This window comes from Ammodytes marinus (assembly GCF_949987685.1).
Source record: "Ammodytes marinus genome assembly, chromosome: 5".
NCBI lineage: Eukaryota > Metazoa > Chordata > Actinopteri > Uranoscopiformes > Ammodytidae > Ammodytes > Ammodytes marinus.
In genome coordinates, this window is record NC_137234.1 from 26,884,916 (window position 1) to 26,900,756 (window position 15,841).

At 41.8% G+C, this 15,841-nt stretch overlaps 1 protein-coding gene across 1 annotated transcript in view; it reads right to left on the reverse strand.

Annotated features, from left to right (window-relative positions):
* The window catches only part of necab2 (N-terminal EF-hand calcium binding protein 2), a gene marked incomplete at both ends in the record, with an annotated part of 122,981 nt that overhangs the window by 89,874 nt on the left and 17,266 nt on the right, over window positions 1-15,841 (reverse strand). The window lies entirely within an intron of this gene.

Here is a 15,841-nt window from a genome sequence, read left to right on the forward strand (position 1 = left end):
AGACGATTCTAAATAATTGCTTTTTCACTCCTGGCAGGATTCATTACAATGTAAATGTTTAAAAGGGCAGCGTGCCTATATCCCCACAGCCATATATCCCCATAGCCCTATGTTCCCACATTTCTAAAAAAAAAAAATCAAAATGAGGCCCTATGTTCCCACGGGAGCGTGTCTATCTTCCCACACCCCGATGGTCCCACATTTCAAGTAATCTAACTATATAATAGAGAAAAGTATGTGTGTGTGTGTGTGTGTGTGTGTCTCACTCCTACTCTACTCTAACCTCTCCTCCCTATCCCCTTACCCTAACCACCCAGCTGTGATGCCTGAACCCAAGCCATTTTCAGGACCATAGGGCTGTGGGGCCATCGAGCTGTGGGAACAAAGGGCCTCATTTTGAGGCAAGGAACATCTTAGAAATGTGGGAACATAGGGCTGCAATCCAATCCAATATAGGGTCATCGGACATCAGACTGATGCCACTGATCCATGTACTGATCCAAATTTCATAGTCCCTAAGTCATATGTTTAACTATAGAATAACATTTAAGAGGAACATACTGACAACAGAGAAAGCAGAACTGCTGATTTCCCTAAAAAAGAACCTCCCTTTGGTTCTTGGGTGACATTTGGTAAAGTTCCGGATCACTCACTGGTGTTTTGCTGCTAATTTAGTTGTTTTTTACAAGCTGTTTTAACCCTGGAATTATAGGACCCTGCTCATATAGGAAGTGAATAGTGAGGAGATATTAACTGATATTGACAAAAAGGGATTTTGACAACAAGTGTTCTCCAGAGTCCACCTTATGAGTCCACCATGCTGATGTGTAACATGGACAAGGTTTGACACTTTGGCAAAGGAAGGCTTCGATCGACTGAATATCTTTTGTATCAACACTAAGAGGTTAGCAGTGTCTTTGCAAACACTGGATTCTGTACATCCGACCTGTATTTCTTATTTATTGAAATTGATAGATTTCATACAATACAATGTTTAAACTGACAACAGCACTCTTTTCCATATACAGCTCTGGAAGAGACCAGTCTGGATTTTTATTAAATCTTCATCTCTACATTACTTAATGGAAATATGGAAGCTCTTAATGATAATTATTGTGAATTTGGTAGACAAGTTTGTCAGTAGTTTATAGTATAAAAACAAAATCTTCATTCTACTCAATGCCTTTGCCTAGTCAAACGAGAGGCACTGAACATTTGGAGTGGTCTCTTTAATTCGTTCCAGAGCCAAGCACTTTGAGTTTCCTAATCTGAAAGCCATTTCACTGGGCAGTCGGAGCCAACGGTAGGGCCTTGGGTTGAGCTTGTGTAAAGGGTGACTCCATTAATCAATAGTATCAAGGTTTACTCTCCATCTGGATCCAACTATTCCTGCACAGCATCTTTTGTAACCACCCAACACATGCTGAATTGTAATGCAGTTTGAGCTTTGTCTGCTTTGTGGTGGAGGCTCTGCAGGCTAGGGAGTGGTTATGCATGGCCTTGTATCTGCTTGCTAGTATGCCTGCCTGCCTGCCTGGCTGTCTGTCTGTCTCGCCGCATGATGCAGAGCTGGATATAAAATATTAATTCCCTTGCCCCTCAAAGTGGTGTGTTGTCCTTGAGTGTGGTTGACTGGTTGCAGTAGTTTGAGCAATGGGACCTACCGCAGAGCGCTCGGAAACAGTGGAGACAGGAGGACTGTATAGCCATACAAAAGTGGGCTGGATTCAACTGTGCTGTGCCCTGGAGTCTATAAGCTTTATTCCCCATCTGCTGTGCTTCTCAGTGGCCAAATAAGGAGAGTACATGTTTGAATTTTGAAGGAATGTCTCTATTTATCACTGAGAGTGTATTTATTTTTAATTGCCTCTTTCCGAGTGCAGCTATATTTTTTTTTTCGGCCTCACCCTTTGACACATCGGGTAAAGAGACAGCTGGCTGCGCTCTCCGGCTTTAGTTCTGACCGCTCAGGAGAAAAAGGCTGCACTTTATTATTTAATTAGAACAAAAACAACAACAACAACAAACAAAAAAAACAGACTAACAGACTGTCAAAACACTTTCATGAACTCCCCAACCATGGCCAGCAAGACACACTCATTTGGGCTTGCCTCCTCTCGACCTCACTTCATAGGCGTCCCCCTATTAGTCTTATATCCAACCTCTCTGCTATATTTTTCTTGTTAGAGAAACACATACAGAGGAATCTGGCTCTCAGATTTGCTGCCATGTTGTTTTCAGCTGCACATGACCCTTTCTTTTCGACAGAAGGACATGTTTGTTTGAGGGCGGACTCCCGACATGCCCACTACTTGTGTTTCGCAGCAGCAGTCCCACTCAACCCAGGCTTCCACTGCTTATTTGAACTCTTGTGGCCGTGTGCCTGTTTTCTAACCTGCCCTTCTCTGGCACAGCAGTGAAGCAGCGCTGAAAAAAAGCAGAGGCTCTGGTGTTTAATTCAGCAGTGACCCAATTTATACATGCTACCAGCTAGATTCCACTTAGGAATTCTCCAGTAATACAACGACGGAAAAGCAGAAACACACACACACACACACACACACACACACAGACGCATCACTGAAGGCAGATAACTAGCTAACCCCCATTAACTGAAGCATGGAATAACACATTTCTAACAAAAAAACTGGCCTATAATAGCACCAACACTGCCAATTGACTCTTCCATTCTCACACATAATAGGACAGCTGAACATCAAGGTCGGCTGCTGAACAGCATCCAGCCAAAAAAATTCCAGCTGCTTCTATGTCGTGCTCCTCCATGCAGCCACCATGCAGTGTAACTCCTCTACAACCAGCCTTTACAACCCTGCCTGTCCGGTTCTTCAGCCATGATCATCCTTCCTATCCCCCAAAAGATAAACCGTACATTTGCTCCATTTTCCGACATGTCTAGTATTTTACTGTCTAAGCCTTAAGGCAAGACACTTGATAGCACTGACAAAAAGGTTGAGATTTGAGTCCATTTTGCTTCAATGACATCTCTTCTTTCTTAATAGTAAAAAAAATAAAAAGTCTAAAAAGTACATTTAGGTGTTTATTTGACTAAACCTAGTCTGTATATTTCTCCTATACAACCATCTTTACGGCACTTATCTCAACATAAGGTTTGTTTTTTAAATACTCCGGACTACAAATCTCAAATTCTAAAGCACTTACATCAACTCAACTTTCCATAATCTCAGTCTTATAGCACTATTCTGAAAAGTTATAACAGAAGGATTTGTTAATAAGTTGTTAATTGGCCGATGTATGACAAATGTCTTCTTAAAAACATGCGATAGAAATCAATATTATTTGATTAAGTGATCAGCTAGCCTCTGGTATAGTTTCAAATGTCAACTGCAGTTTCTCCCCCCCTCCAATTCTTCACAAAGGGAAATCATTTTGATGCGAAGGAAATTACTCCATCTTAAAACATGTCTTCTAAAATAACAGGGAGGAGAAGGAACAGGCAGACCAGGCAAAACGCTGTCTGAAAGCACAGTGCAAAAATCGATCCACTCATCTCACTCTGAACACCAAAGCGAATTAGCGTGTTTCCCAGAATGCTCAACCTTCCCTTTGATTTGACAGACTGTTTTCCCCACATCAATTATTTTCCACATATCTCTAAGAAAAGAGAAGACACAGTGCATCATGGGACTTTAGGAATGAGTTGGAACTGTGAGTAAATGTTGTCTACTTTTACTTGATTTCTGTGCGGGGGGTGAGGGGAGGGAAGGGCTTTGGTTTGAGAACCTGCTTCTTTTCTCTGCCTTATTTTCTGTCAACAAAACTTTATTTCCTATGATTATATAACATTGTAATGCTTAAACATCCATGTTGTTTGCTGTAAACTTTGTCCCAGTAAACATAAGAGACACAAGATTTTGGCTTTACACAGATATATGACGTGTTCAAGTTCACATGGTTAACGGTTCATGGGAAACAATTGGATGAAAACTCCCTGAATTTTCCCAACGCATTTGCTTGATTGGGCAAACTATGAATTATAGCACCTGCATCCTGTGAAGGCATCTTCTGTGATTTCACACTCACACAAAATGTATAACACGCACGCACACATCTTGGGGATATACAGTAAGTTTGTGTTCTTCTGTTCATTCTTTGCTCAATCATGTAAGACTTGTGATGCATGTATTGATCCCTTGCTTTGCTCGCAAGTAAAAATCTATCTGACTTTGAACTGCCTGACTCAGATTCTTTATTGCAACTCTTGGGTTTCTTGAGTTTTTTTAATTTCACTGAAATGTTCTCTTCTTATTTGTTTTCCATGAGTCCCTAATGACACAGTCCTCTTCAAAATAGAAAACTGTTTGCCGGTACATTTTCCCACATTTACTGACATTACATTGTTTGAAACACAAAGTAATTGAACTAGTACTTACTGAAAGTTGATACTGTCAATAGGTTGTGATACATACAACAAAAAATATTGTTTAGGCCAAAGGCAAAAATCAAACTAACATCCAAATTATGCAGCATGAAAGCCTGCTTTATTCCCCTGTAATGCCATTGGGATGTCATCATACAGTCACGCCCCATAGGAGGAGACATAAACAGGATGGCATTTGCAGAGCACTTCTTTCATCAAAGTTCTTCACTTTGATAATTGCAGGAAGGAAATCAAGCAACTAAAAAAAAACCTCCTCGGTGCCAATCATCGTAAAATGGCAGATCTACATAACTGGCGCCATTTGTTGCACCGCAAAATAACAGGTGGTGAAATGCCATGGAAGCACCCTGTTATTTTCAGGCTTTTCTATAACAGCAGTGAAGTGATTCGAGATGAGCATGATGGATTTAGGTTTGTGTTTTAAGCTTTTCCAGTGCGACCAACCGGACATAAAAGTGCCCGTCGAATATAACGGGTGCCTTTGCTGGGAATCAATCATGGTTTGTTTACTGGTGCATCTAGCTGTCAAAATGAATGCGATAATAACACTTTTTTTTTAAGATAATTTTTTGGCATTTTCAAGCTTTATTAGATAGTACAGAGTTGAAATGGGGAGAGAGAGAGAGAGAGAGAGAGAGGGGGGGGATGACCTGCAGTAAAGGTCCACGGGTCGGATTTGAACCCACGACAACTGCAACGAAGTCCGGAGTCAATATGGTACGTGCTCTATCCACTACGCCACTGGAGCGCCCCGATAGTAACACATTTACACAAATTCCTTTTTTAAACGCCACCATTTTATTTTAAAGGGGGATTATCGCACAAGCACATTTCATATTATGACCCCCTGTAGTTTGGGAAACCAGGAAGTGTTGGAGCAGTAACGTTGTGGATTGCAACCTTAAAATACGTCCATGGTCGCAACTATTGCAACCAAGCCTCAATTGAGGAGAAATGTATAAAGAAAAAGGTCTTTTGAATGACAAGTTTGTCTTGTTCGCCCTGCCGGATGATTCAAGCTGCCTCCAACGATTGTGTATGACTGAAAAAAAACAAGCCCCAACCACAGCGAGTTCTACCAGCATCCAAAGCGGAAGTGACCAAAAAATTAAATTCACCGAGTGGCCACTAAGAGGTGGTACCAAAACAGAGCAATTTCTCATTCAGCATTATTCAACCTATTTACGGCCTGGTTCCAAAAACCATTCTAGTCTGTATGTTTAGGTCATATCTCTATGACAACACTGAGGGGGGTGAATTTTTTTTCAATTACGCAAACTATTGGAAGTTAAAATTTACAAATAATTAGGGGCGCTGACTCATGAGTGACAGCTAGCCGCCTGCTGGCCCTCACTTTTCGCCTTGGAGGTGTACGTCAGCTAGATGGGGGTATCTCCCTCCCCCCAACGTCATATCAAAGCCCTTTTTCGCTAAGATGAAATAAAGCGGAGTCAAACTCTGACAAGATGGCGACGCGCATAGGATTGAATGCAGATGGAATAACTGAGGTCAGCCCGGATGTTACATCCATTTTATATAATATCTATGAAAAAAACACTTCACAATAGCAAACTGTGTAGAGAAAGGATCTTGCTGACCGCAGCAAAGTTGTGCACTTCTAGTAGGCTACAGCTACTTAAGAAACAATACAAAAAAAACTTTGTAACAGTATGTAGGCCATTTTTTTTTGCATCAGCGAGTGGAGCTGCTGTTTGACTAGCGGCCACCTAGGGAGGGCCATGTCTTCTGTAACCATCAGGACGGTATGAAAGGGTTGGTGTGCTATGAACTCTCCTTTTGGAGACGTCAGAGTTGACGGGGCGATACTATGTTTCACTAATACAGACCTCTAGTTCTTAGAGTCTGAGAGAGAGAGAGAGAGAGAGAGAGAGAGAGAGAGAAATAGAGAAAGAGTGAGGGGATCATATTTGCTCTCGGTTTCCTCTCTGCACTCTCTCCATCTAGCTTGCTGTTTATGATTATTTTTGGGATGCAATTTGATGGGTTGTCATAGCAACAAGAAAACCTGGGGACTTGACCCTCCTTTCAGGCTCTCCCGATATCACCATCTATTTTTCCCTCTGTGCACCATTAACACACACACACACACACACACACACACACACACACACACACACTCTCTTTATTATAGTTTTGCATAAGAAAACTTGTCCGACAGCCGTAAGAGAGAGGAATGCATCGTGTCAATGAGGGTGCTCACAAAGATACTGGTACAAGTGTGTGTGTGTGTGTGTGTGTGTGTGTGTGTGTGTGTGTGTGTGTGTGTGTGTGTGTGTGTGTGTGTGTGTGTGTGTGTGTGTGTGTGTGTGTGTGTGTGTGTGTGTGTGTGTGTGTGTTTGTTCCAGGTAGGTTACAGTGATAGATAGGGAGAAAGGACAAGAGCTGACAGCTCAGTGAGAATCACTCCTGTTCCTCATCTATCATATAGCTCACTGGCAGCCACGCACACGCACACACACACACACACACACACACATACACACACACACACACACACACACACACACACACGCTTAGCCGTCCCCCAAGAAGCTTTTTGTTTTGAAAAATGGAACAGTGTGCGCTCTGGGAAAGTTTCTCTGAGCAAGACACTGCAGTAAAGTATCACAGCGCTATTGACTGGTGTCCCTGCAGTGTGATCACACAGTAAATATGGACAGATGTTCTCATTCAAAGCTAACACACATGGCTGCTCAGTATTACTGATTAACACAGCAGCAGCCAAGTAAGTGAAGCCAAAACCTTGGCAACAGTCAAACTAGCATTCAGTGCCATCAACACCTACTTGAATGCCCTTAGCTTTTAGTGCATTTAACTCGGTCATCAACTTTACCAGAAGTTCTGTCACAGAACACTGCAAACAAAAGGCTTCAAACTAACCGCAGTGATTATAGATCACTTAGAACCAGGTTCAATTTCCTGTTGATTTAAAGGACTTGTGAGGCCTTAATAAATAACCCTAAAAAGGAAACTGTCTTTGAATACTTAATATTATGCACCTTTCCCTTTAAAACAATGAATATTTATTATTGTATTACCTAATTTCTTCATTATGTATGCAGCAAGGCAACACATCTTGCTTCCCCCCTTTTGCTTTTGGAAGCCACATACGCCGGAATTATCTTTTACTTACAAAAGATAATTAAGAGTAAAAACTATAGGCCATTCAATAGTCACAGTGCGATTCAATTGTCACTGTATTCACACACAGTATATATATCATTTGGAATATTTTTGCCCTTTTTAATAAAAATTAATCACATTTTTTAACGTTCTGACCAATCAGCTTCCTCGGCTGTAAAACCCGAGCATTACAAAAGGCTTTCTAGATTGATTTCCCGCACTGCACTGCAGGAAGCATTTGGTTTCCAATTGCTTCAGTACAGAATCTGAATGAGGTGGGAATTGCAGGGATTTTTTCGAAGATATTGAATGATGGTAATAATCTCTTTACATGGTCTCATTAAAAAGGATGTGAATTTGGTTGGTTCTTGCTCTTCAACGGGGAGTGTTAATAATGAGATCAATACATTACTTAATGTACATTACTTGCTGGGGTGGAGGATTTGGGAAGAAAATCGTAGTTGGGATAGAGATTTGGATCCAAATACCTCAACCGCTCCACTTGTTCTCTTTGGTCCCTCCCTGGCACGCTCTACACCAACAACGTCGGTGCCAAAGTGAATGGACAGTCTCAACAGCCAATAAGAACAGAGAATCGGAGCCTCGCTCTGATTGGTCAAAGTGTACAGCTCATGTTAACTTTGACCAATCAGAAATCAGATACCCCAGCTTTAATGTGACAAAAAAGTTAATTTTGATCAAAGTTATCAAAGTTGCATAGTGTTCACCATGCTGGATAACCACGGAATCAAGTTGATTCCGTGGTGAACTTTTGCATCTCTGCATGTTAACTTTCATAGGGCTGAAATGAATTTAAAAATACATTTAAAAATACATTTTAATAATGGCAAGCAAAATGTTAGTGCGGCAAACATGCGACGACACATTCTGAGCCCCTGCATCAACACCAACTCTGACAATAAAGGCAGAAGCTCATGTTCACGTCATATTCCAGCACAAACCTGTCCCGCACGCAGACTCTGGAATCAGTTCAGTTTCTGACAAGGCAAGGCGGTGCGTCACTTGGTAGTTAATGATGCACAACCATCACGGTGGTCTTTCTAAATATTATGATTAATGAACATTATTGACAGTTAAATATTGTTCAAATCTACATAAACATCTAAAGTCAACTGGCTGCTGTGTGTGCAGCTTAAACATCCCCATCCTCCTATTCAATTTTGTAATAAAAACAGAGATGTGAGACCTAATCTCTCCTGATGAGAAGGATAGGCCCCTCTCTACATTTCCTCAGAGCCCCGATGCATCCCCGGTGTAAACAATAAGCTTCCTGTCTATCTGTATGAAGGGCTGAGCCACTGTGGGTGATCATCACTCACTTTTTATCTATTTTCTGTCCCAGCGGAGAGAGGAATAATATGTAATCATCATCAATCTGCTGGCTGAACATAATAATGTTATTATTAGAGGAGTGTGGCTGCGAACGCAATGGCTGTAATGGTGGTGGGAAGATGTACGCGAATGCATGTGGTTTGTATAGGAGTTGCTGTGTGTGTGTGTGTGTGTGTGTGTGTGTGTGTGTGTGTGTGTGTGTGTGTGCGTGCGTACGTGTGTGCGTACGTGTGTGTGTATGTGTGTGTTATGGGGGGGAGGGGTCCATCCTAATGATGAGTAATCCTAGGTGATGGCAGATAATAGCAGCGTGTCAGTGTGCACTGTCAAAGCTGTTGATGAGGCATTCAGGTGCCGACCTCCACCGTTGATCCCAGCATCTGAAACCCATTGACAGCCTCGCATGCTTCAATCAGCCCTTTGGGGAGACCCCATTTTAACAAATGGTGCTTTTTGGTTCCTGTTACAGCCAGATATGCTCCTTCACAAGTCAGTAATTGACTTGCATTGCCCACACAGCATGATGGTTTTTAATGGCATATAATAGAACATCAGCACGTTAAACAATTTCAGGTCTGGATGTTGTGTCTGAGCCCCTTTGTTGTTAATGTTATCACATGGCACCCCGGTGGCTTGGCAGATTAACAAGCCTGCCAGGGGAAGCTGTCCGTATTGTGTTAATGCATAGACAGATTTGTTCTCATTACAAGCATTAAAATATCTTCTTCAATTTGAGACTTTGCCTCTGACTCCAAGGGGATGTTTTTCCCACTGGGGATAGGGGGCACATGTCGCACTTCAATCTCAGATGAATGAAAGGGAGTTGATGAAAACCCTCAAACTGCTGCTGCGCGGCTATCAGCCTACAGGCTATTGGGTCATGAACTTTCATTGATGGCAGTCCTACCTCCAGGCTGAGAGGAGGAATAGAGGCTCCACCCAGGAACAAATGCAACAAATATTGCAAACTGCTCTGCACGTGTTTTTATGGGTCAAAGAGAATCCAAAGAACCCCCCCCCCCCCCCCCCCGCCCCCTCCCCCTCCCCAACAGGAAGAATTACACTCAACCGGGCCTGAATGGAATTTCAAGTTACATAGAGCTTCACATTGCCAGTACTTGTCTCGCAGTTGAATGATGAATTGGGCAGTAGAGAAGTCTGACAGATAGAGGGAGGAAAAAAAAGGTCTTGCTTAGGAGAGTGGGGAGGGGAGGGGATGAGAGGCTCAGACGATTGGACAGAGGAAATGAGAGTGAGATATTGATGTGTGTGTCTGATGAGGAATATGTCTTCAATCATTGTTTCGCTGCTTCTATTTTCTCCCTTTTCTCCAGTCCTCCATTTTCCAACCCAAAACTCTTCCATTGCTTTGTCCTGCTACTGAATAGAGCCTACTACACCGCCTCCTTCCTCACACAGAACTCCTAATGAAAAAACTCCACCTTTTTATTTCCATAGGGGATTCAAATGTTTCAATTATATTTCCAACCAATCCCACCCCTCCCTCAGCCAAGGGAAGCAGCAGCAGCAGCAGCATCCTTATTAAAGATAAGATGAGAGAGAAGAAAGGAGTGGGATAGATGGGTCAAAGTTTGCCTTTCTTCCTTTTTTCTGTCAGCGAGCAACGCCGACGGGCTGATGGAGGATGAGAAGCTTTGAAGAAGACAGTACACAATGCATACACACACACATACACACACACACACACACACACACACACACACACACACACACACACACACAATAGCATAGATGACACCAAAGCCACTGTGCTAGCCCTGAGAAAATGACACAAACAGCTTTACAGATACACAGACTTTTCTTCTGTGCGACAAATTAAACGTTCTAGTGACAGCTACTATTCTATAACTATTTCAATTGGAGAACAAGACAGCAATTCTAGAAAACCACTTCTTCACACCAATAAAGAGATAGAGAATTATTTTATCAATGTTTGGTGTCAATGCCTACGGTAATACATACAGTACACACTGCATTAAAGATTTAGGACAATATCCAATTGCGATTTTTGTATTTGTTTTCATATATTGTGATTTGTGATATTTAAAAAGAATAATCAAGCTCCAGTACAGGAGAAAGATACTTGAATAACATTAAGCATTGAATATAGTTCTCTCCTATTTAAACATGTTAAGTGCGCAAGTCCTCTTAAGCAAGCTAGTGCATTAATGTGCTTGTTACCTCACTGTGGCTTTGTAAGGGCTTTTTAATTTCGACTGTTAGTTGACTCACTAAACTGAGTGACATTTTCACTATTTTTCTCAACAAAAAATCTCAAGTCTTCCTTGCATTTCAAATGCTTGCTCTTTGTGGAGGGCCAGCCTTTGAAATTAGCAAAACAAAATGTTCAAAATTGCAAAATTCGATTTGAACCCGATCAATGGTTCAGTCCTACCATACACCATCCAATACGCCTTTGAGCCTTGAGGCGGCAAATTACCAGGTTGAAGCTGATGTGTAGGGTGTTGGTGTGACTGAATTTATACAATCATCTTTCGGATGAAAATGGAATTACCGGCCTTTAACCTGGGGGGTGTTTTCCTCTGTTCATCTGGACTGCAGTGGGCATAGATAATATGGTGATTTAATGTTACTGCATCTCTCTGTGGTTGAATTGGACACCAATAACGTCATTGTTTCTTCTGAATTGAGTATATTGTCGTGGGAATGTTGTGTGTTGTCTGCTTGATGTAAAGAATTGAAATATATTCATTCATGCACCTATTCCTATATGCAGGGTCACTGAAGGGAACACAGTGGTCCTCACTGTTAACACACGGAAAAGAAAAATCTCATTTCAACTCTGACCTCTATACGCGTTGAAGACACTACTGCACCTTGTCTGGGCAAAACCACTGAGCCATGCTATACAAATTACAACAATTTCTCTCTCTTCGAAAAAACAATTCTCTGGTGAGGTGACGTGGGTTTCGTATGTCTGTTGGTAACAGATGTTGTACTAGATGCCAGCTGGGAAGGCAAATATTAAATCTAACTCGACAGTAGATCAGTGAGGTGTGTCCAGGTGTTATGTGAAAGGCAGACGCATAGCTGCAGGTGTGAAGGAAGAGCAAAAGTCAATAAAGAATTTGTATCACACTAAGATCAGAGTCGACAGTAATGGCAAATATGTGACAAGGCCAATGGAGCAAACAGAGTGTAGTTGTACAGCAGAATCGTAAAGGTTAGCTGGCACTGTGAGTATGCACTAAAGCATTGAAAAATAGATGTAAAATAATTGCTAAATCAACAAAAAAACTGTTACCGCCACATGAAAAGGACCTCTTCCTCTCTTCTTTAGTTACGTGTGGCCAACATGAGACAGCTTTCTGGGCTCAACTCAGCATGAAACTATCATTGTCGTCATCTTCGATTAGTCGAAGAAAACAGTGAAACATTCCCAGCCCAACTTCACAGAGCGCATGGTGATGTCTTAACGATGCTCGTTTGGTCTTACCGGGAGTCACAAACCAAAGCTACTAAGTTTACTATCATAATCGCCAAAAACACACACACACACACACACACAAAACAAAAATGCCAAGACTACTCCGCACATTTGTGAAGTTTTTTTTTAACACCATCTTAGTTTAGGGAGTTAGCATGCTAGCACTTCCTAATCTGCACTCCAATAAAACACAGAGAACTTCATGCGTGTTGCAGGTATTTGCTCATCAGACAAATTGTGTCTCAAATTAAATATGTTACTTTTAGCATTAGACTAAACTCACCTGAAAACCCAAAAGTGTATTTTAGTCACTCAGTTCAGCCTGCCCCCTGATGGTGGGGGCGACCTGAGCACATATTATATGCCCTGAAGGCCATCAGCCTAAACAAGACAACTGCATAGAGCTATTGGTCTTGTGCTGAGGAATGTTTGCTGGGCTGGGCTGACGAGGTGGGGAGTGTGGGGGGGGGGGGGTAACTTTGGTGTCATGGCAACTGCAGCCCATAAGGCCTCATAGGAGGGGAACAGAGGGATGCTGTAACCAGGGGCAACTGAGTGGTAACTAGGGTTACTGCATCCTTGATCTGGTGGAGGTAAATTGCTCCCCTCAGTGCCTCATAACAGCATGCTCAAATGGATGCTAAAAGAGGGGGGGGGGGAAGAAATGTCCCCTTCATGAGCAGAAGTGGTTTTCTTATTAATTACACACAATTCTCACACAACGGTGCAGAATCAGAAAATAAAAAAAGTTTGGAATCCACAAATAAATGCAGTCACAGTCGGGAGTGTGCTCCATCCTGGTTGATTGCTCTTAGAGAGAGAGACATTTAGGGGCAGAGTTATTATGCACATGACAGACACATACAGACAAGGCAACCGGGTTAATTACCGAGGCACGTTAAATGTCATGTCTTAATTGCCCCTGGTGCTTTTCAGGCTCATAAACAGAAGACTCCCACTCTTCTATGCATACACACCGATGCTAATCTGAGTAAAACACACCCCTCTCCTTTGAGTGGCAGCTCCAAAACCCTGGCTCATTAAGAGAGAGAGAGAGAAAAGTCTGGGCGTTAGAAGCCAACATGCTAGCTTCTCTACCAATATGAGGCTGATGGAAGAACAAACACTGAGTGGCTTCCCATCATCTCTCCTGATCATCGGCTCCTCCAATCATCTGCTGTGTCACTTCTCACCACGGTAACCCCCCCAACTGCTTTGTGGCGCTGAGGCAGCTCACTTCTGGAGTGCTGTGTGGCAGGTACTTCCTCCGCTGTAATCCAGCAAATGAGCGTCTTTCATAGCGAGATAATGGCTGCTGCTCCCAAAGCCTGCCATGCATTGTCAAGATGTGACGGGCTTTATCATGCTCACTCTCTAAATCCACAACATTGCTGAGATTGTAGCTTGTGGGGAAAACCGGATGAAACACATGCGGCATGCAGATTTCATTTATCTCCTGTTTCGATGGGCCTGGGCGGGGACCCTGTTGTTGTAGTGTTGAACAAATGTGCAACAAGCTGGTGAACAGTGGGCCTTAGACAAAAAATAAAACTTGACGCTGAACACACACAACTGTCATTTTAAGGACTGAGACCCATTTCTACTTATAGGAAAAATATGAGGGATGTAACACACACTAAGTGGACCACAAAACACACATTTCTGATATTTTCTAAAAACATTTTTTGAAATCCTGAATATTATAAGACATGTTGTTTAACCCTACTATTAGAATGTGTTGTCATTCATTTTTGTTTTAATCTTTTTAAATGTACTTTTAATTTAGCAAAATAACATATATTCATTCAAAATAATTGAAACACTAAAATTAATTGATTAGCTTATTACCATTATTGTTATTGTGACAAATATGTCACATCAGGATTTCTATGACTATTTTAAGGCCCAATGTGACGTATACTTCAAAGCAATATTTTCCTAACTTGTTCTATATGAATTTGTTCATGAAATATGGTCAGACTAGGTTAAATGTAATACAATACAAGCTATTAAAGCATCAGCATTGTTAAATGGGTTTTAACTCACCTTTAGTAACAAAAAACAAGCTTTTAAAATGAGCTAATTCCTTCACTTGTGTGTACCATGGACATTGGTGTGCACCTGTCACAATGCAATTTTTGGGAAGTCACTTCCTGACACAGTCACATGGCTGTCACATGACAACCACACCAGGATGTTGAGTATATGTCACTTAAGGGACTTAATGAGTAAAAGTCTAAAATAAACCTGTATGAGGAACATTTTAGGACATACAAAGTGTGTGTGACGTGGGTGTCACCATGGGTCTTTATGGGTCCTTTTTCAATCAAAAGTATGCATTGATTCTGGTCAATCAACACCAAACCCTGCAATCAAGTGGAATCCAACAACTTGTATGTGGGGTGGTATCTGAAACATTACATTATTTTCCCTAAGAAGAATTATACTATATTTTTGTGTGACCATGTGTATGCGACTGCAGATACAGTAGATTGCAGATTTGATGCTGGATTAGTGAAAGCACACCCTCTAATGCTGCTAGCCACCCACTGTGGGTTGCTTAGTGTCACCAAAATACTAATCCAGTGCAGGCCAGCAAAGAACGCCTCAGGGGAAAAGCCTCATTGCCAGTGCAGAGCTTCTCTGCTTGCTTTGCTCCTCGCCCAACACAGATCATTCCAGCAGTAACTGAAAGTTACTAAAGGTTAGACTATTGTTAGTAACACTTTACAATAAGAGTACATTAATTCACTGTTAATTCATTCTTAGTTTATGTTATTAACGGTTAGTTAAATGTACACAAACCTCTTCATGTACTGGCTTTTCATTTGCATTTGCTACAAGACATTGAAAACCTCACACATAAGCCCTTGTCTCTGCAGAGGCCATCCCAGTAATCACAAAATCCACCTAATTGTGATCAGTGATCCCATTGTTATTAATTACACCTGTGTGTGTTTTTTCTGCAGTGACAAAATGTCAACATGTTTGAAAAAAGGGCAGATTCCCACTACACTGCCGCCTGCTGATTGGCTTCTCTTTCTTTTCAATAATTCACATAAAACTTTGTAATCCACTTGACTGCAAGCCTGCTATTGTTCATTTTGTGGAGCGCGTACAGCCCCCTCTCTCCCCCCGGGCATCACTCTATTCAATCCTGACAATCTGAACAAACAAACTGTGATGAGATCGGAGGCGCATTGTATCTCTGATCTCATCACTGGTTGTTTGTTCACATTCTCAGGAGGAGCCATAGCTTGTGCCAGATGTGACTGGTACTAAAGGTCACATCAGTGAATCAATTGATTGCCTCTCACACCTTCCAGCACTTAAGTAGAGACTGTGGATGGACTGATTAAGGGCTTTGCTTTGTTCCTGGTGGTTTGTTGAGACTCATCACTACCTTGGCCTTTGGTTTTCAATCCCCGTCGCTTTCTAATAACAGCCATCATCAA